Raw genomic sequence first — 22,436 nt, 5'->3', positions numbered from 1 at the left:
ACTTTACTTTTTCTCTCTTTCATTTCTACTGTGGTTTGTTTTGGTTTGTTTTGGGTGTTTTTAAGAGTTTATTTTTAACACAGTAAAAAATTAACCCTTTTGGTAGATGATTCTGAGTTTTGACAGATGCCTAGCCATGAAACCACCTCTGCCATCTGGACACAGGATAATTTCTTGATTCTAAAAAACTTCCACTTGCTCACTCTCAATACCTACTAGCTACTAATGGTTCTCTGTGTCTGTAACTTGGCTTATATTCTAATGTCATACAGATGGACTTGCATGTGATTAGACTTTCTAGTCTGGGCCCTCTCCTCTAACACACAGCAACACATGAACAATCCATCATTGAAGAACATTTGGATTTGCATTTTAAAGTGATTATGAACAATGTCCATAAACATTTGTTATGTGGAATAATGTTCTTGTTCACTGTAAAGATTTGTCACCCATATTGGTTTAATAAAATGCTGATTGGCCAGTAGCCAGACAGGAAGTATGGGCGGGGCTACCAGACTAAGAATTCTGGGAAGAGGAAAGGCAGAGAAGCAGTCACCAGCCAGACGCAGAGAAAGCAAGATAAGAATGCCATACTGAGAAAAGGTACCAAGCCATGTGGTTAAACATAGATAAGAATTACGGGTTGGTTTAAGTTGTAAGAGTTTGTTAGTAATAAGCCTGAGCAATAGGCCAAACAGTTTATAAACATCTGTGTGTTTATTTGAGACTGAACCGCTACAAGACCAGGCAGGACAGAAACGTCCATCTACACATTTGCATACAGGTTTGCTATAAACATTTGTTTCTTGTTGGTCAGGATTGATAGATGCTGTGCTAAGTGCATGTTTAATGTAAGAAACTCCCAAAAGTGCTTTTCAAAGTAACTCCAGAATTTTCCATTTCCACCAGCAGTAGGTGGGAGTCCATACTGCCCTATACCTCACTGGCACCGGTAATGGTCACCCCCCCAACTATCTTTTCCTGAAACCAACTTCAGTTACAAAGCTGCTTATCTAAGGAACACCCTGCTAAAAGGAAAAGGGCATGGGTGAAGTGTTTACTGGAGGCTTGGCAAGCTCCTGGCAGTCATGAAGTGAGAAACATCAAAGATGTCCCTCTGTTCACCCTTGCCCAAAAAGAGTCATAGCTCACCATCAGTAATAAACTCAGCAAATGCCTGTCTTGAGAGCTCTCCTGAAATAGGTCATTGGTGGTACATTTTATACAACATGTAACAAACTGGGCTACTGCCTAAATAAATTACTCCATTTTTTCCTCTGGATCTTCATATATTTCTCAGATCATAGGAGAAGTTCCCACATAAGGTCACATAAGAGATGTTTGCAGCCACGGCCCCAGGATCACACTGTGTCCAGAAAGAGCCAAGGGACTAAGGCTAGATTGTAGAACAGATTCTAAAATGATAGCTCCAAACTTTGAAGAAACTATTAACTCTCTGGAACTGGAGTTACAGGTGGTTGTGAGCCACCTGATTTCAGCAATGGAAACTGAACTCTGATCCTCTGTAACAGCAGCAAGCACCCTTACTGCCTGTCATCTCTCCAGCCTTCTCTCTCTAACAATCTTGAAGATGGTTTAGAGTCTTACTGGAAAAAGTAAAATAATAATAATAATAATAATAATAATAATAATAATAAAGGCAAAGAAATACATTTTAAGCCTACCCTTATGCTCGAGGTAAGAACCATTTCATTCATTAGATGTCTGTCACTACTCCAGCTCTTGTCCAGGCATAAAAAAAACTAATGCCTCTTCAAATAAGTAGTATTGAAGAGTTTATGAGCAACTTTTTTCTAAGTCATACCACCTAACTTTGTGTGTTTGTTTGTTTGTTTCTCGAGACAGGGTTTCTTTATGTAACAGCCCTGGCTGTCCTGGAACTCACTTTGTAGATCAGGCTAGCCTCAAACTCACAGAGATCCACCTGCCACTGCCTCCTAAGTGCTGGGATTAAAGGCATGTGCCACCAACACCCAGCCTCATACTATCTAACTTTCTCTTGCATAGCTATCTCAAAAGCATGTTGCCATGTAATTGAGCACTGAGCTCAGGGACTTGATTCTACACTATGTGTCTTTGGAAAAGCTTTGTCTTTCTGACCCTTTATGTAGTCTTTTTCTCTAGGCTGGGAGCTTGGATCTGTTTGCTTTTGTTTGTGACAGATCTGACCTCCCTAGTGATTGCAGGCATCACCACCACACCCTTAGGAATTTGGATCTGGAATCTGTGGAGCCTTTTTTTATGACTCCCGTGGTCCATGATTCTGTCCAAGTGGGGCAGGACACTGGTTGCTTTGGTCTCCCCTCTTTGGATGCACCCACATTGCCCAGCTGTGGCTTAGGCAGCCTACTCCAACAATTTCTCCTCCCATCCATCTCTTTCCTCTTCAAAAACCCCATTGACTTAGGTCGGCTCATATGAACTTCAAGCAAACAGAAACCCTGTTTAATGATAAACTGACTTGCCATGATTGGATCATTAGATAACAAATGTACATCCCAGCTCTCCATAAGCCACAGGAAGACTGTAAGAGATGGAGCTATTTATTTCATGTCTTGTATGCCTGTCATGCTTTTGATGAGCAAGATCCAGAGAAGCTCCCCCCACAAATAACACTGGGCTCTGGGCCACACTGGAATCCTGTGATTCCCTCAGAGGTGCATCTTACCAGCTGCATTTCTCAAGTGAGGAAATCATCCTCAATGCAAAGGGATTAGCTTTTCATTTATTATCTTTCCCAAATTGAACTATAAACCTAAAACATCTCTCCTTGGTTTAGAAACAAATGACAGACGTAAATGCATGAAACCATCACATTTTAGACACACACACACACCTACTGACGCATCACAGAACAAGTCCTTTGATTATCCCCTGACTATGGAGCCATGACTGTTCTTTGCCATCTGTTACTGGGTAGCCTCTGCCTGAGGCCATCACATCCTGATGATCTCATATCTGGAAGCTACAGAGTCAAGCGTCCAGACTCAGGGGAGTGCTGCAAGAGCAGCCAGAGGCCTTAGCAGCCTCACCCACCTTTAGGGCCCCAGGTCCTCCCTCACTCTCTCTGCTCCAAATTGGCCTTCAAAGTGAAGGCTCTCATTTCTAAACTGAGCTTTGTTAGGCAAGCAGCTGAAATAGCCTCAAAAAATGAAAGAAGAAACAGAACCTCTGAGGAAAACCAAGGACCATGAATGTAGAAGAAACAAAACCACTCCAGGAACACGGATGGCACTGGGCATCTTTCTGTCAGTTAAGTCACAGTAAAAGGTGATTCTGCTTGGATAGAATTCTAGGTTGAACGGTTTCTCCTCACTGTCTGAGGTCCACTCACCTCCTTCTTCCCCAGCCTTTGGCCTCTCTGTGTCCCAACCCCTCCCCTAGGTTCTTGCATATTGTTCTCTTTTCCCCACCCCACTCAAGGAGGATTAAGATGGTCCACAGAGAAGTACTGACTTGGGAATCTCTACAGGCTGGAAATCCTTCAAGTCCTACAGGAAGAAATGGCAAAAGGGTGACATTCTCAAGACCAAAGAAGCATCAGGCCATGTCTTTGGACCAGGGAACCCACTTTGATTCTTAACTTTCTCTCCCCATCCATCTACCAATGCCTCCCTGCTGGGGAAGTGACCCAGAGTATACCGGTCCCTACCCCAACCCCAATCAAGGTCCTATACAATATACATAGAACAAGCCAGAAAGCCAACTGGCCACCCAATCAGTGGACCAGCATGGCTTAAGCCAAACCAGGCATGTCTAACCTACTATTCCAGATCTCAGGGGATTATGGATAGAATGAAGAAGATTGCAAACTTACATGGGAAAAATATAAAACAAGACCCTTTGGTCCAGCTAACATCTAAGTGGAAGGTAGCATTTCCACTTCCAAGATGAATATGGACAATATCCTTTAGTGGTATTATAAGAGCTGTGACATTATTACCAAAACAAACTATAAATATTTTAATAACAGCCCATTAGAGCTGCCACAGAAATTCCAGAATGTTGTTTTTATACAGCACTATTTTGATATGACAAGAGTTACTAGACCCACTGGATGAGTTGATCTGACTCATAACTTAATAGGTACATCTATTACTGTATTACATTTCTAAATCAGTGATGTTTCAATAATGAATTCTCCTTGGCAATCCTGAATGTCTTATTTTTAAATTTAAAAAAAAAATCTAAACATCTGCAAATGTGAAAAGGTTCTCAATAAAAATAATGCTAAGAACTCTTCAGTTAGAATAGTATATGAATTTATATTTCTGCCAATCCTCCCTGGGCTATTTAACCCCCACCAGTAGGGCCAAACTCTGTTTAAATACATTCTACAGGAAGACAAGAAGTTCAAGAGTTCACTGGTTCATCATATTGCTCTTCTTATAAGTTCCCATTTGGGCTTGGATTATGAATTTCCTGTAACTAGACTGCTGCCTGATCCAGAGTTCCTCTGTGACTCAGACCTTACCTTGCTACTGAGCCGTTGCTATGAGAAACTTTAAAGGCCTCCTGGAAGTGCTAACAGCCAAGGACTCTTACCCAATCACTTGGGAGCATTGTTGTGTGGACTTTGTTTACTTCCACAAAAATTCCTTACTCTGAGTCACTGCCAAGAAACAATTCAAAAGACATTTCGTGTTGAATCATAAAATGACAGCAGTCTCTTCCTGGATAAAATCCCAGTCTCTTTCACATGGGTAGGAGCTTTCTGCTTCATAGACACAGTGACCTTACTTACAATTTCTGTCCAATGCTCACAAAGGAACTGATGATGTGATGCACTGGGTTTCATGCAAAGTATAGAATCTAATGAACCACACTGTCTTCTTCCTCCTGTATATTTGAGAGTTATTATAATACCTAGAGGGAAAGAGCAAGACAAGCTATAAAATTGCTTCATAACTTTTAAATGATAGTGTGGTCCTAGGTAATCAAAACTGAAAAAATATAAAATCTAATATAAAGTAATCCATGCTTTCTACCTGCAAAGACTTTTCTCCCAAGGAATGACAGATCTGGAAGGCCTTCTTATCTCTGAAAAGACCACCTCTTTCTCAGTAGTATTTTTCTAAACTCTGAAGATTCCTGGGAGACTGAGTGAAGCCAAAAAGAGAAGTTAAGTACATGCTCAGAACAAGACGTGTTCAAATCCCAGGGGAGGCATCCCAGACTTTACATGATCTCTATTAGCCTCTCGGAAATGACACTATTGGCAGATTAGCTTCTTTGGGTTCTTGAGAAATAAGTAAGAAGATGTGAATTGATTTTATTTCCTTCACCTTAAAATTTTTGTGTTTGGTTCTAAGAGAACTGGCTCCTAAGTACCAGAGTTCTAGAGAAGTTGGGCCTAATTTCTTGGTATGCAGTGATGAGCACCTACAGTGCCATTTGCTGTGCTTCATGGAACCCTGCTTTATTTGGTTCCTACTCCTTCAGTCCCTATGTTCCCACAAAGAAACCACTTCTTCCCAAAGTCACCTTAAGCAATATGATGTCAAGTTGCAGTGAGATAAAGTTCCAAGCAGAACATTTCCTTGGTTTCCATCTTCATAAAGTCTACTTCTTTGAAAACCAAGGATTTCCCACAGAGATAATGTCTGTTCTTCTGTTCTCATGCCAGTCTGGTGAAAATGCCTACTGTGTGCATTTCAAAATATGGTGAATTGTGGTGTGATGCTTAGCTTTATTGTCACCGGGATACTGTGTAAGGTACAGGGGTCTTGGTGGGAAGTTTTCTGGGTTGGGTTGGCTTGTGGGTTTCTCTGTAAGGATGTCTTTGGTTGGGTTGATTGAGTGAGAAGACTCACTCTGAATTTGAGCATCAAATGTGGTCTGGACATTGGACTGGGCAAAAAGAATAAAGCCATCTGTCATCAGCAAGCATGGATTCATTGACCCTCATTCCCAAATGATGGGTATGATAGAACAAGTCCCTTCAAGCTGCAGCTATGACTTACCTGCTATGATGGATGTATACCAGCTAATTTTTATCAACTAGACACCACAGTCATCTGGGAAGAGTGATCCTTGAGGAACTGCTTCCACCATATTCATCTATAGGCAAGTATGTGGGACATTGTCTTGATTAACAATTGATGTGAGGGAGCCCAATCCACTGTGGGTGGTGCCAGCCCTGGGCAGGTAGTCCAAGGTTGTATAAGAAACAAAGCTGAGTAAGACAGGAACAGGGTCTCAGAGCTGGCATTCAGTCTTAAGCAATTAGTCTCCAGCCACATTGAGGACAGTATCTCCCCAGCCTTAGTAGAAGTAAGAGCTCTCTGGTGGCTTGGCTGCTTTGCTTTTCTGATCTTCAGCTTGAACCCCAATATCTGTCTTTGGGTTTTCTATTATTCGTGCTACAGCTGAGGAGGGAATGGAAAGCAAACCAGCAAGCAGCACTCCTCCAGGATTCCTGCCTCCAGGTTCCAGCTTGAGTTCCTGCCTTGACTTTCCTCAATGATGGACCTTAACCTGTAACTTACACAAACCCTTTCCTCCCCAAGTTGGTTTGGTCAGTGTTTTATCATAACAACAGAAAGCAAACTAGGACAGACTGTTGCCTGGAACTGTGTTCTAAGATGCATCCATTCTCCTCTAAGTTACTTTTGTCGGGGTATTTTTGTCATAGCAAGAGAAATGAGACAAAAACATGTGATGATGAAGTAACATTCTTCCTGAAGCTTCTGACATGTTCAGAAGCAACAAGGACCAACACATTCCATTGCATTTGTGCCATGAAATTCAGACACCCACACAAGAATGCATACACACACACACACACACACACACACACACACACACACACAAAGATATGTGTGTAAGTATGTATTATTATATTTCAATGGCTAGAAAATACAGTCTTAAGAATACATTAGTTGTGATCATTATCCTTGTGTTTCTTATAATCTCCAGTCCAGGGAATCTCTTAAAACCTCCCATGATCTAAATCAATAGTTCTTAAATTATACACATTAGGCTAACCTAAGGAAATTTCTTTTAATTGCCACTGTACATAGCCTATAAATTAAATCGGACTATATGTACCCAGATATAATCAATTCCTTATAACTTTCTGAGTGATTAGAATGGACCTCCAAATGAGGAGCCTGATCCAGGAGGCAGTGAGTCCCACAGACTAGCTTTGTATAATGTCTCACTCCCATAGACAGCAACCAAGCATGCTTTCTCCTATGATTGTATGTTCTACAGACCAGGATAGCCTAGATTCTGGGTAATCTTCCCACTAAGCCATGTACTTTGAGTTCATTCCCCATAGGTTGTTTAGATGGTGATGGAAAAGATCCTTGAAGTGTGAGGCTTCAGTAGCCATATTCAGCATCTTGTCTCTCTCCTAAGTTACCTTCAATATTACTCATGTCCCAACTTCAGACATACATACAATCTATTTATAAAGGATGGAAATAATTCATCTATTACTGGGAGAGACCTATCGTAAGATATATAGCCAGTGCCAACCTATTAAAGGCAGGTACACTGAAGAACACAAATCTTGTCTCTGATGAACTTTCAAATTGACTGCATAAAAGTAATCAAGGTTAATCAGACATCTTAGCTTTAGTAGTCAGAAAATCACTTTCAAAGTGTTTTTCAAAAAAATGGAAGATGAAACACCCGTTTGCATAAAGTGCTGGGTAGCGTCTGGCACTACTTTGCATATCCAGGTGGAGTGCTAGATGGATGAGATTCAGGCTTTAATTTCAGTTCATTTTGTTTTGAAGTCACAAATGTATCCTAACATGTGATTAACCATGCGGGATAGGCCAAGCACTCCCAACCACTTAAAGGAAGTAATCCATCCATCCCTAAATGCTTCACTTAGACAGAACACCAAGACAGACACACCCAGCCCTCTGGAATTACATTTAAGTCATGAACGACACTAGGAGATGCCCTAGACTAAAGCAGAAATTCCCAGGTCGATAAATCTTCATGTTTTAAAAAGAAATAATCTAAATAGTAGCATAAAGCTGAGAGAGGTCATGAGTTGAAAAATTGAAGACATGAAAAGCTGAATTATCCAGCCACCCAAGCTACCAGCTTCTGTGTACCCTTCTGTTTATTCTCACAGTAGAAGATGCATCCATTTTATGAGAGTAGTCCCTGTACCATGGATTTAGAGCCTTTCTCTCTGCCAGTGATCTCTCACACAGCTTATCTTCTCCCAAAGACCTCCATCACCCACAAGCTTCCTCGTCTTCGAGATAATAAGAAAATGAAAGCAAAGTGTTCTGACTCTGCACTGTCCCATGTGATTTTCTAGTTCCTGCTCTAAGTCTTCACCCCCACATGTTTGTCCATCTGTTCACCTCCCATGTCCTCAACAGTCCTCTGCCCCCCCCCATCACTACTCTATTTAAGCCATTCTTGCAAAGACAAACAGCAAATTCTCATAAAACCCACAAGAAACTTGCCCCATCTTACATGACTAGCATCTTGTATTGGAACCCTGACTTCTCCATCCTTTATCTCCCCATCCTCCTCCTCCCCATCTATTGTTTCTTTCCCTCTCCTTTGCCATTTCTTGCCCTTGACCGACTTTAATACACTGACTCTCCAGAGGTGTCTGTTCACTTCTCAATCAATCAAGCCCTCTTGGTAGATGAATCCCCATGAATTAAATGATAACTTTGTGCTGAAAACTTCCAAACTTAGAAAACTATTTTTCCAGAGCTTTGGATCTGAATATTCAATTACATAAACGATATCACCAATAGATCCTTAGACATCTCTTTGAGTTTCAATATGGAATGCTTCTTTCCCCTAGCCTGACCCTCTGTAATATTCTGCTTCAGTAAACAGGACTACCATATAATTGTCTTCTCAAGTTAGAAAAGCAGGCATCATCCTTGTCTTCCATCTTCCTTTTTCTTCTTTCTGTGTTTCAGAATACCAAGTCCCAATTATTCTATTTGATAAAAAATATTTTCAGTGTATCACTGCTTCTTATTTTCTCTGTCAACATTGAGTTTGTGAACTCTCTTTCACATCATGTCCCTATCCTCCCAGCTTCCAGGCACAGGCCCCTCCAACCCAGTCTCTACATTACCATTGGCCAATATTTCCAAAGTGAAGTATTAACCTTTCCCTAGATACACACTCCAAATCCTTCAGGTACCCCTCACCTGGTGCCTCAGCACAGCAGCTGCAAAAAACTAAAAAGATCTATAAGGAAAACTTACAAGTTTGTCTCAAGCAGTTTTTTTGTTTTATTTCATTAAATTGATTTGTTTCTGTTTTATAATTGTGAGATAACAAGTCTTTCACTAAGCATGCTACGAAGCTGGTGGCCAATATTATGTCAGAGAGACTTTGTGAGGGGAAGGACCGTGTCTTTTTCACTGTGCCAAGGGAAGTCAGTTCATAAACTCTGTTGGAAACAACACAGATGCTGTGTGATAAGAGAACATTTCAAGGCCTAGAAATAACTCTCTCATACCTCAAAAGCTAGAATTCTGACTGATTTCTATCTTCAGACCTCAGACAGCAGTGAAACTTAGGAGCAACGTCTTTTGATTGTACCTGCTGACAGCTGATGGAAGGAAAGGGAAAGCCTCAGTATGGTCTCTGTGGCTCTCAGTAGAACACACTTCAGACATTCCCAGACGACTACAAACATAGAGGCCTGAAGACTAACTCAGAGACATGTAATCTTGGCCTAACCTCAGAAGCAAGCTATTCATCAAAAGTCAAGGTTTCCAAAACCTACGTGCATGTGTATGTACATGCAATGTGGGCCTGTGTGCATGGATGGTTTGTTGAGGGCTAAAATGCTTATATTCCTTACATATACAGTTTACATCATCACTCTCACTGCTATAGTGAGAATATATAGGGAATATCACTAGACCATGTACATACCACTCATTTTTTCATGAAAAATGTACTTAACCCATCCATTTATTTAGCACTTAGCTTACATTACAACTAATCTTCACATTTGCTTGGCAACTATTTTCTCATCCTTATAGATGATTAAACCAAAGCCCTAAAAGACCCAAGTTCCTGTGACAGTAAAGAGGGGAAGCCTGGAGAAGAACCTGTACTGCTCCTTTCTGAAAACAGCCCTCTTTCCACGCCACCTTCCTCCATCATAAATCATCACATTTCTAGTTCTGGTTGGTAAGAAGAAAAATGTGGACGAGAAAGTTTCTGCTTTACGATAAACCTCCCTGATAAAAATGATTTAGTGATTATTTTTGAGCTGTCAGAGCTGAAAATGTACAGATTTCACAGGATGAAGAACCTGCCAAATCCTGATTGCACAACCTAAGCACTGCAAGGAACCAAGGAGGCCGACTGTGTGTTGGAAAAACCACAGATGTCATCTGGGAATGCTCAGGCCTTTTCAGATGGAGACAGTCTTGCTTCCACCGGAACCACAGCCTTATAAGGCCAAACTAAGTTACTTCCTCAGCTGAATCAACTGAGCGCATACTGCCTGTTCCCTTAGATCACTGAGATCCTACTGGCTGAGCATCATGGAAAGAATGCCAATGCTGGGTGGTGTGCTTTGTCCCCATCCTGCACTGCCCCGCAAACACCCACCTTTTAATAAAGCTGCTATGAGTCTTTCAATGGGGAGATGGGGGAGGCAAGACACTGGGGTCAAGAGTCGAGATATTTAGCCCCTCTTGGGAAATTAGTCACACATCATATCCCGTCCTCTCCATTTACAGCCATTTATTGGGAGCAGAGGGCTCTAAATGAATGAAAAGCAAAGTCCTTTCCACGACAACATGTGTTCTGAAGTTCACAGGAAGGCTTCTCCTCCTTTGCTTTGGGGCGAGCAGATTGCCTGCTCACAGCTGCACCTCCAGTGAGCTAATCAGACTGTAAATGCTCACAACGAAGAGGGAGGGCTCCAGGGAACAAAACCAGCCATCTTTTGGCCTTGCTTCATCAGGACTAGTGTCATTATACCAAAACTCTTGGAGGATAAAGGAGACTTAGGTACCTCCAAGAGGATGGATTCCGAGAATCCCAATTAAGCAGTGGTTAAAAGGTCCTTCAAGGAAAGGGTCCTGCAAAGTTGAACATGCTTCAGATAGGGAACATTCACACTCTTGCCAAGTTACTCCCCTCACAAATATTGATTACTCTCTGCAGAATATGGAAAATGTTTGTCTCAGCTGTTGTTATTTCAATAGCTCTCATTTTCAGCATTCATTCCAGACTTTCTCCCTGAGGTAAATTACTGATGGGTATTAAGATGCTTGGGAAATGCATGCCAATTTCTATAAGAATCCCACCGAGCTAAGATGGAGACTGCAAACTCACTAAAGGAGTTCCCCTGGGTGACCCAAGAGAAAGTCTCCAGAGAAGAATGAACGATCAGCCACCGTAAAAGAAAGCATCATGGGAAAACCCACAAGGAGCCAGTAGGCAAATCATACACTAACACAGGTTTCTAAGAATGAGTAGTCATTTTGGTTCTCTGAGGTCCTAACTAATGAGCTGGTACACACCTGATGAATATGGGTTTGTATCATAGAGAATGGGGACACAGAGAGCACAGGATGACAGAGTAACATTTTGTTCCAAGGAGAATTTGATTTGCGAATATGTTTGGGGAACAAGGAAAAATGGGGACCCACTATGTCTGGGGTATCTGTGAGGAGCAGGGCCTCATCCCCTCCCTTCATTTTCACTGCTGGGTTTACCCATCTAATTTACATTTTCCTGGGTTAGAAGTTTGCCATCAGCACTCTCACTTGGCAGCCAGGAACGGCAAGGCTAAACAACCAGCTTCTAGATAAGTAATGGCATATTCTTCTCAGTGAGGTGTGTAGGCGTGAGAATGTGTCTTGCAGACCTCCTTTTATAGGGCATGGAATTAACCCAGGGCCCCAATTATTGTACATTTGAAGTGTGCTAATACAGAGGAAGAGAGTTCCACCAAATATCAATACCTGGACCCTGCATTGCCAGAGGCCTGGTAGAGTTGTCTACATGATAGGGCATTGACTACTAGCCCTTGAGACCCGAATGTTCTGCCTGACCCCACCATGGTTAGAATGAGATAGCCTTTGGGGAAGGGACAATCATAGGAGTATTGAACAGCTTTCCACCTAGTCTATGTGAAACTCCTAGCAGAAAACTCATTTCATCAATACTCATTGCACAGAATAATTTTCATTCATTACCTTCATTAATACACTTAGTCATCTGGCACATTTATTGAGTATTTACAAGCCAGCATTTCCAAGGAGGCAAGAGAAAACAAGGCTAAAGAGCCCCAGCCTCCATAAAGCTGATGAGAGAGAGAGAAGAATATAGAGAGAAATGGGTTTTTTTGTTTTTTTGTTTTTTTGTTTTTTTGTTTTTTTTTTTTTTTTGGTTTTTCGAGACAGGGTTTCTCTGTGTAGCTTTAGAGCCTATCCTGGCACTCGCTCTGGAGACCAGGCTGGCCTTGAACTCATAGAGATCCACCTGCCTCTGTCTCCCGAGTACTGGGATTAAAGGCATGTGCCACCAACACCCCGCTAGAGAGAATATTTTTAAAAGAAAGCATATGTAGACATGTATTTTTGAATACTGATAAACACTATATAGAAAAATCAAAGAGACTGAAAGTCAAAGAGGTCCCAGACTTACTTGGAGCTCCAAACAAAACCCATGTTGTTAAGTATTATGGTTTTTGCCATCAAGGTAAATTCTAGAACTTTCCAATATACTTTCTAAATCCAGTGAGAAGGATCATTTTCTTTATAGCCTATTTTAATGGATGTCTTGTGTAATCTTTCCAATGGAATTGCTGGAGTACTGAATGGTCACCTTATCGTTAGCTGTGCTATGGCAGTCTGTACCCCAGCTTCCTGTCCATTCTCTTTCCCAGGATGGCATTGGCCAGATAACTCAGTGCTTAAGCAGCATATGTTGGAGGACAAGACTTTGAAGAAATTGGCCAATTCCATTTCTTCAAAGGTATTAATGCACCCACAGGGAAAGGCAAATGCTCAGGCAGAGGAAAAAGCAGTCTTACTCCAGCTTGAACATGGAAACTTATGGCATCTTCATAGAGATAACAATCTCATTAAAGTTGTCATTGAGTAAATGAGCCACAACAGGTACCCCAGCTATAAGACATGAACTCAAAAAACAAGTGCTAAGTCCTCTCAGGTTTACAAATCAATTGTCCTAAATAGTCCTTGACACACTGTAAGTCCTCAACACAAAGTCATTAGTGCTACAGTCATTAATAACTCAAGGTAACTCTCCTATTCCCATTCTGGGAGGACCATGTTACTGCTTCACATTTCCCTATAGCAGCAGCTAACTGCCTGAGCAGAAGGCCCAGCGGGGATACAGAAACAACCTTCCTCAAGAAAAATTGTGAGTCATTCAACCCATATGTACTTACGTTGTTCTTGCTACAGAACATTCTTCTCTCTAGGGTAATGACTGAGCCTCATAAATAGAGTCCAAACATCTACTCGCTCACCAAAAATAAACCTATAGAACTTAAACTATTAGGACCAGCAAACTTGGCTGGGTGGTTTGCAGTTAGCTTTCTTTTCCCCATCTGCTTTATTTGAATTCTTCATTTAGTTCAAAAGCCTGCTTCATAGTCAAAGACCCAAGCCCACACACCCATGGCTTCCTGGTCCTTGAATGAATGTTCCTTGGTATCAATAAAGTTTGGGGTTGTTTTTGTTTTTTAATTTGTTTCCTAAGCAAACACTTTTATTTTACTGCCATCATTTCTGGTGAGTGATCAAAATCTGTACTTCACTGATCTCCCTAATAAATGACCCCAGATATTTACAAGGTAGTAAATATTTTATGTAACACTCTTCCTCACTAAGAGCTGACTTACCTTGGGATAGAGATGCTCCTGATTAATTCAGTCCATATAGAAGTCCAACCATCTTCATATTCCTGAATGGTTATTTCGACTGTTTGCAGTGATGATCAATCAGCCTTAGGCAGTTCAGAAGTAATACTTCTTCCCACTCATATTAGCTACTTCTGTGTTACTGTGATAAAATACCCTGACTAGAGTAGAAGGGAAGGATTTGTTTTGGCTTATTCTTTGAGGGTATATTTCATCATGGGAGGGTGGGAGGGAGTCATGGGAGCAGAATCCTGAGGCAGCTGGTCAAACCGCATCCAGTCAGGAAACAGAGAACATCGAATGTTGTAGTGATATCTTGCTTGTACAAATAAAGCCTGTCTGAAGGTCAGAGAATGGATCTTGCCACTAGCTAACCATAGATGTCTGGAGGTCTGTACAGATAGACAGGAAGGAGATAGCTGGGTAGACAGAGGATACAAGCAGGCAAAAACGGGAACTTGCTCTCTTGTCTGCTGACATGCTAAGGAACAACAACAACTAAAGATCAGCTTTGGACTACAAACTGCTCATAACAATTTTGAGGTGATATGCTGAGATGATCCAGCCTCACAGACACTGCTTGGAACAATTTAAGGTGGCTAGCTGAGGCGATCCAGTCTCAGGGACTACTTTAACCATAATTTGAAACAAGCCCTACACTTGCCCATTACACAGAGACTAGACAACAAATGATACAGCTTGACAATTTATATGAATTTTCTTCTCAGGATCCCCTACAGATGCCATCACTCCCAGAAACCAAAAAGTAACTTTTCTAAAAACACCACACCCACATTCCCAAGAAGTGGGATGGGTGATTTCGGTCATTCATTGGATTATCAATATTTGTCATTGTTTAGGGTGATTGGTCGCAAAATGTTGTTGCTTACAATCAGAAAGAAAGTTACAACGGTTTAATTTTCAAGGTTTTTGTTTTTTTAAAAAAAAGAGGAATCCAGATATGATAGGATAAAAAGGGTAGATTATTGAATTTACTCTGAAAAGAATAAAGGGGGGATATAGCTATAAGATAAAAAGGTAAATTATTGAATCTACTCTTAAAAAGCAACTACTAGTTTTAAATATTTTACATTGGTTTGGATTTTTATATATTGTATACAAATGCTACATATTGATACAAATTTGAAATAGATTTTGCTGAAACATATTGTACATACATTTCTAATATTGTTCAAGGTAGTGTACCTATACAGATCATTTAACAATGTAATGAAAATTTCTAGTCCTTGAAAGTTATTATTATCAACTATATAAGACAATAAGGAAATGTGGTTTAGTAATTAGTCAGCTATTACAATCAACTTATAGTCATATTAGGTATGTTTCCAAGGTCAAACAGATATTTTAAAAAGACAAGTCATCTTCAAACACTTCAGAGATCTACAGAATATGGCATTTAACATGTTTTTAATAATATGGGTTCTTTTTTTATGACAACAACACGTGTCTACTCTTTTTTGTTTTCATTTTTAATGCATTATTTGTTTCTGGAAAACTTTTTTTTCTTTTCCATTCATTTATTTAGCTCATAAATAAAGTCATGGACAATTATGATACACAATACAGTATGTTCACAATGGCATGGCTAAATTAAACCAATTGACATGTTATATCACACATATTCATCATTTTTGTTTTGAGAACACTTAAAGTATACTATCTCACAACTTTTAAAATATAGCATATTGTTATCAACCATAATTATCATGTTCTCAGTAGACCTCAAGACTAGGAGTTGCAAACTAGAAGTGCTTGAAACACGTGTCTACTCTTGGAAGCACCAATCTATATCAGAGAAGATGATGGGCATTGAAGAAACTCCACATGGAGTTTACTTTCTTTGTGTTAAAGGTACGCCACTGGGCAAGAAAGTGCCCTTGCCGCAAGTGCTGACAGTATGCTGCCCTAACTGGACAAACAGGACACCAAAAAGAGTGACTGCAAAACTTGCCAAGACAAGGTGGTTCAGTCCTTCAGAATATCCTGCTTCACAGAAATTTCTGCCATATATGCTAGGCCTATAGGCCAAAATGGATGCCCCAGCATTGCAGAGCAACCTTGGGTGACTGTCCAGGCAGCCAGCTGTTTCTGTCATTTCTCACATTTTTTGGAAGTCACTTGCTTGCACTTCCTGCTTATTCAGTTAATATTATTTCCTTCTTGGGTCTCTGAGGGAGTTGAAGACTAAATAGTATAGTTATGTTTTTTCTTGTTTACAAGACTCAGTAAAGAAACTCACTAAAGATGTGCTAAGTGTAATAAGTTTGAAAGACTTATAATTTGATAATGAAAATTAAAATAGAAAGTAAATTAGGTACAAGACTTTGAACTCATCAAGAAAGAATAGATATTGGAGTATTTTCTATGAATTTGTCAAATGCTAATGAACTAGACATTGTTAATGTACTTATTGCCTGTATATATTGTATGGGCTTATTGTATATAGTTTTTCTTATATTAGCTACAACATTTTTTTTTATTTTTAGACCAAAAGAGGGATATGTGGCGATATCTTGCTTGTACAAATAAAGCCTGTCTGAAGGTCAAAGAATGCAGCTTACCACAGCTAACCATAGAGGTCTGGAGGTCTGTACAGACAGAAGGAAGGAGATTGCTGGGTAGAGAGGGGATATAAGCAGGCAGAAACAGGAACTTGCTCTCTTGTCTGCTGAGACGCTAAGGAGGTAAGGTGTGGCTGTGGCTTGCTCTTTCTTCTCTCAAATCTCTCAGAGTTTTCCTCTATATCTGACTCTGTGTTTTTATTAATTAGACCAATTAAGAACTCTATTTACAGAATGTGTGTGCTTGGTTCCCATTCACCTTTTTATGCAGCACAGCAAACAGCCATGTGGTAGTATTACCCACATTAGGTGAGTATTTCTACTTCAATTTAGCTAAACTAGAAATGTCCTGCAGGCATGTGCCAAGGCTAATCTAACCTAGAGAATCCCCACAGGCATGCACCAAAGCTAATATAACCTGGAGAATCCCCTACAGACATGCCCAGAGGTTAGTCTATGTCCTGTCAAGGTGGTAAGCTGATGTAAACCATCATATCACTTCCAGTCGATCTTTTGCATATAAATTGGAATTTACATCTGACAGAGATTTGGTATAGCTTCATTTTCTTCTCCCCTACTTTTTATTGATGGTCCCTCAAGTAGGCAATCCATTTCAATGTCTGAGAAAGGGTTACCACATGACTGTGAACATTTCATTTAATGCAAATATGAAAATGTATGTGCTGGGTGTCCCACGCCACATTTCAGAAGTGAGGGTCAGAAAGCAACCTGTAGGAATCAGCTCTCACACCACTGTGTGCATCATGGAACTCGAACTCAGGTCATCAGGCCTGGCGGCAAGCACCTTTACCCACTGAGCCGTCTTGTCATTCTCCTTCATTAGAATTTCTATCAAGCAAGCCTCTCACCTCACATGTATTGACAACTATTTAAAGCTAGTTTTTCATACTTAAGCTTCCAAGAAAGTAATATGTCTTCCAACAGGAACAGTTGAAAGGATTTTGCAATTGTTGTAACAAGATTCTCAAATAAGGAAGTTCACTATATCTCTTTGTCATTTCAACTATGTGGTCACATAAATGGTTGCTCTTGGGGGCTTTCCAAACAAAGCAAGGTTTCAGCTTTGTGTCTGTCTTTCCACTTCCAGGTATACTTCTTAGCTGTGCTGCAGAGCCACAAGCCATCAAATGCACAAGAAGGAAGAAGAGGAATATGGAGGGAGTCACCTCCCAGAGAATCAGGACACCTGAATTCTGACCTCAGCCCTGTTGGTAACTAGTTGTGGGACTAAAGGCTAATTGATGAATGGGTCTGAACATCAGTTATTGTCTTTTTAATTTGTAGAACAAGGACTCTAGGCCATCAGCTAAGTCTGAACCAGGGATGAGTGTTTGGGATGTTTCCATATAAAACTTGCTATTACTTCCATGGGAGGTGGGTACAGCAAGATGCACATGGCAGAGCCACTGCAGCCCAAGAGATGTGGAGATAAGAAGTACCAGGATCCTCTTGAAAGCAAATGGTCCTTATCTCAGAGACAACTCCTACCCCTGACTAAAAAAAGCCCTTCTCTCCATTCTCAAGGAGACCAGTTATTCAAAGCAGACTGCATGTGTGGGAGTCTATTCCCACACCCTTTCTACCCCTACTTAAGTCTAAAATTCCCAAAGTCACTTTGTAACTTCCAAACCTAGAAGGCAGAGCAGGTAATTCAAATCTGGATTCTTTTATCAAATATTGACAGACTGTATTTCTTAAAAAGAAGGCATTTGGAAACAAACTTGTTTTCTTATTTTTTGGTTGTGAGCATAGCCTTTAACGGCTGAGCCATCTCTCCAGCACCAAACTGGTTTTCTTAATAAGGGAATTCAGGTACACTATGTTACACTATGTGGGCAAAGTTACTTTGTCATAGATCACTTCACTCTTCCTACTTTTCTCTGTGGGGCAGTTGCCATCACAAAGGAGCTTAGTTAAAACTGCTTTTTAACTAGTGTCCAAAGTGTTTTCATAAAAACGCATACAAAATGAATTCATACTTAGATGCCACTTGCTAACAACTGAATAATGTCTCATCAGAAAGTTCCCAGAGATAGTGGAGTCAAGCTCCTTGTTGCCCCATAGAGAAGATGGGAAATGCTGATCTATACAACAATAGAGATAAGGAAGAGAGGACTACTGTTCTGTTTCTTAACCCAGGACATTTTACACACCTGAGGCCAGGTGTGTGGCTGAAAGAGTATGTAAGGTGGATGGTAACATGTTCAGGGCTAACAAGGGTGGGGTGCTATCTGTCCTGGACCTTCAAAAACACCTTTGAATTTTCTTAGTCAAAGGAAACTTTAATAATGAGAGGACATCTCTAAAGGTAAAAGATGAACCATTCCTCAAGTAAATACAAGCATGGTCACGGATGGGAATATCCATATATCTTGGGGAATACAGATGAAAGATATGGTAAAATATAGATAAAATGGGAAATAAAATCCAGGAGAAAATTAAATACAGAAATGTGTGTCATTGATTCCTATACACTACCACTTCTTTTTGCTGTGAGTTTTCTGGTCCCAGGAAGAAAACAGCTATGAATGGAGAGTATAATAAGACAGAGGGCACTTTTTTGTTTTGATGACATTTAATTCTGAAAGGACAATCAGATGGGATACAGGCTGTTTCTTGAGATAAGGTCTCTAACCTCTAGCAGTTCCTACACCATAGATACATAAGCATGCAAATGGCTAACATAGTGAGCAGTCTTTCACAAGGGAAATAGTCAGTGACTGTAATGGAGCCATAAAGGAAGGAATTTCCATTTAAACTTGGGGTGTGGTGGAGTTAGGGAAGTTCAGAGACAGAGATGTTTGAGGTGGCAGAGCATTCTGGGGCTCTGCAAGAACTTTTCGGTAATCTCTGTGTGGTCTCATTAGGCTGGAGTACTGGGTGTGAAGATGAAACTGAGGGTAGCCAAGGACAACAAGGCTGGAATCATCCCAGAAGCATCTTACAAAATCCTGAAAAGTTGAGGCTTCACCCTGCAGGAAGCCACTGAGTGGCAGGTCCTGAGGAGACAGCATCTAGGTCCCAGAATGTAGAGCTAACACAAAAAGTGCTCTCCTTTGATTCCAGAGATAGTCTAACAGTCATCCAGGAGTAATCCAATGTAGCCTAACAATTGAAACAGTAGTTGGTATTCCTGTACCAACAGGAAGACACAGGAATCACACTGGGAGACATGATTCATTTGGACATGTGAGCTCCAAGCAGGTTCCGGTGTCATTATCAGCACTTTCTACTGAGCCCCGGGTGTTCCTTCATATTTCTGCTGCTTGCCCATCAAGGAGATCAAGTCAGTATCAATGTCTGTAGTCATGACACTGACAACTCCCCACATAGAGATTAAAAGTTCACTGGGGAGGATGCATGAGAGAAGTGAAAGAAAAAAACTTCACACACACACACAGACACACATGTAAATGCACATATCCACACATACACACTTATGCAACACACACATACATACATATCTACACATAAACATATACACACATATCATATACACATATATGCAACATACATCAGGTGCTATGCTGGCACAATTTTTACCTCATGGCACTTTAGCTTCATAATAACCCAGAAAACAAGGCATTGATCCCACTGTACAGATCAAGGTTTGTTGTTGTTTTTTTGTTTTGTTTTGTTGGGTTTTGTTTGTTTGTTTGTTGTTGTTGTTGTTTGAGACAGGATCTGGTGTAGTCCAGGCTGGTCTCAAACTCACTATGCTGCAGAAGCTGACCTTGAACCGCTGATCCTCCTGCCTCTACCTCCCTCCTAAATGCTATGTGGGACAACAACCAGCTTCAAGACTCTTTTGACTTCTGAAAGTTTGTCCTCCCACAAGCTGGACTGAGACGGACACCTATCTTTAATCATACCTCTAATCTTTACCACGGAAATCCCTGGAATAACACTTCCTGTATTCTGGCCACAGAGAAAGATTAGACACCATTCTCCTTTAGTAGCAGATGGAAGATCTCAAACACAAGAGACTGGGTGACTCACTCTGCAAGTCAATAACAGAAGCCGGACAGAAACATTTCCTGGCAGTTGATATGGCTTCCATTAGGCATTTGCCTTGCATCAAAAAGACCAAAAGACGTAAGCTCATGGGGAACCATATTTGCTTTGTTCTTTCTCCGTTCTAGTCACCACAATAGAACATTTGACTACCCTGGGGGCAGGGCCCACCATTCAAACTGTGCACAGCCTGACACCACCAAATCATGGTGAGCAGACCAAGTGCCTTTAACTTTGCATCCACTGGTATCATTATTCTACCCACCACCTCTGACTGGCATCAAGATTGCTGCTCTTATTCTATAGGTTTTCTGGAGCACTGGCTGTGTCCAACAGAAGAAGGTGACAGCAGCTGCTACCAGCCAAATTTAGCATTAACTTTACCAAAAATGGCTCCCTGTGGAACAGAATAAAGCCAGAACATATTGAATATTCAAGGACTAACCTGTCCGTGGCGCATGGGAAATCTTCTTGACATTAAAGATCATCAAAGGCTCACACAGAAAACTGATGGGGAAGTACTTCTGTGTATGTTATCTTATTGATTGTTTAATAAGGTTCTGTTTGGCCAATGAAACAGCAAGATAGGCGGGACTAGGAGTCAAAGAGGATTCTGGGAAATGTAGTAGAGAAGTGATGATCCAGGCAGGAAGTGATGTAGCAAGGAGACTCATATTTAAGCGAAGGAGAAACAGGAAGGGCCCTCTTTCCCATTCCTGCTCCAGCGGCAGGATGTGATCCACCGGCAAGGAGGGACGCCAATAAGGCGTCTGATAAGATAAGTCTTATAAAATATATAGATTTATGATAATTAAGACTGAGCTAACAGATGAGAATCCTAGTCATTGGCCAAGCAGCTTTGTACCTAATACAAGTTTCTGTGTATTCATTTGGGCCCTAACTCAGACAGGGGAGACTGGCGTAAAGCTCCCATGTGGCGGTAGGGCTCAGCGGCTTTTGGTGGAAAGATTTATCGTAACAGAAAACAGAATGCTCCAGCATGCTATCTGTGACAAGCACCTACCCACAAGGACCCAACATGCTGGCCTTGGAAAGATGTCTCAGTCTTCACCATTAAAACCTTTCCAACCTGTAGCCAAAAACATGTGGGAGTTCTCCAGTCTAGTCCCTTGGAACCTCTCAGTCACTGTGTTACAAACAGGGAGCCAAAGAGTTGTTCCCATTGTCTGGGATTATTTCCCACACATTTGGTTGCAGGCTCCCTACACCTAGCTCTCAGAAGAAGGATCAATACTCCATGAAATCAGACAGGGAAGACAATGACATCTCACCTTCCACCTGAACTAGGAAAGGGTGTGCTGTTCTCTCTTTTCTGGGCCCAGGCCTTCTCATCCACCCAAGAGCTCTTCCTGGAGCATTTGTGGCTACTCAGTGAGTGAACACCGAATGAATGTGAGAAGGAAGATACTGAGGATATAAAGATGGGGAAATTAAGGGAACAGAAATTGGACAGATGCATTTCATTTATTGGGGTGAATTGAATGAGAATGCCTCCATAGGCTCACATATTTCAACACTTGATCCCCAGCTGGTGGCGCTGTTTGTGGAGGTTTGGGGCGTGTGGCCTAATTAGAAGAAGTACATCACTGAGGTTGGGCTTTAAGGTTTCAGACTATCTTGTCATTCTGAGTGCTCTGGCTTCCTGCTTGCAATTTAAGATGTGAATACCTAGCTTTCTATTCCAACTTCCACCCCTGCTGCTTACTGCTATGCTTCCCTGCCATCATGGACTTTAACCCTCTGTAAGCATAAGCCAAAACAAACTCATGATTTTTTATAAGTTACCTTGGTCATGGGTGTTTTAACACAGCAACAGCAAAGTAATTAATATAGTCCAAAATCTAACTACAGTTTCTGCTGGGTGAGAGTCGAAAACTACTTCAGCATAACAAGTAAAATCAAGACAAAAGATGGAC

The 22,436-nt window shown here is 41.0% G+C and overlaps 1 long non-coding RNA gene across 1 annotated transcript in view; it reads right to left on the bottom strand.

Moving 5' to 3' along the window:
* The window catches only part of LOC113836411, a 55,073-nt gene extending 34,045 nt beyond the window's left edge, over positions 1 to 21,028 (bottom strand). The window contains exon 1 of the long non-coding RNA XR_003486582.2: positions 20,945 to 21,028. This is a non-coding gene — a long non-coding RNA (uncharacterized LOC113836411). The remainder of the gene's footprint in view (positions 1 to 20,944) is intronic.
* Positions 21,029 to 22,436: the final 1,408 nt, after the last annotated feature.

The sequence above is a fragment of the Cricetulus griseus genome, chromosome 6 (genome assembly GCF_003668045.3).
Source record: "Cricetulus griseus strain 17A/GY chromosome 6, alternate assembly CriGri-PICRH-1.0, whole genome shotgun sequence".
NCBI lineage: Eukaryota > Metazoa > Chordata > Mammalia > Rodentia > Cricetidae > Cricetulus > Cricetulus griseus.
The sequence above is the reverse complement of the archived record's forward strand: the minus strand, read 5'-3'. Positions and strand labels throughout refer to the sequence as shown.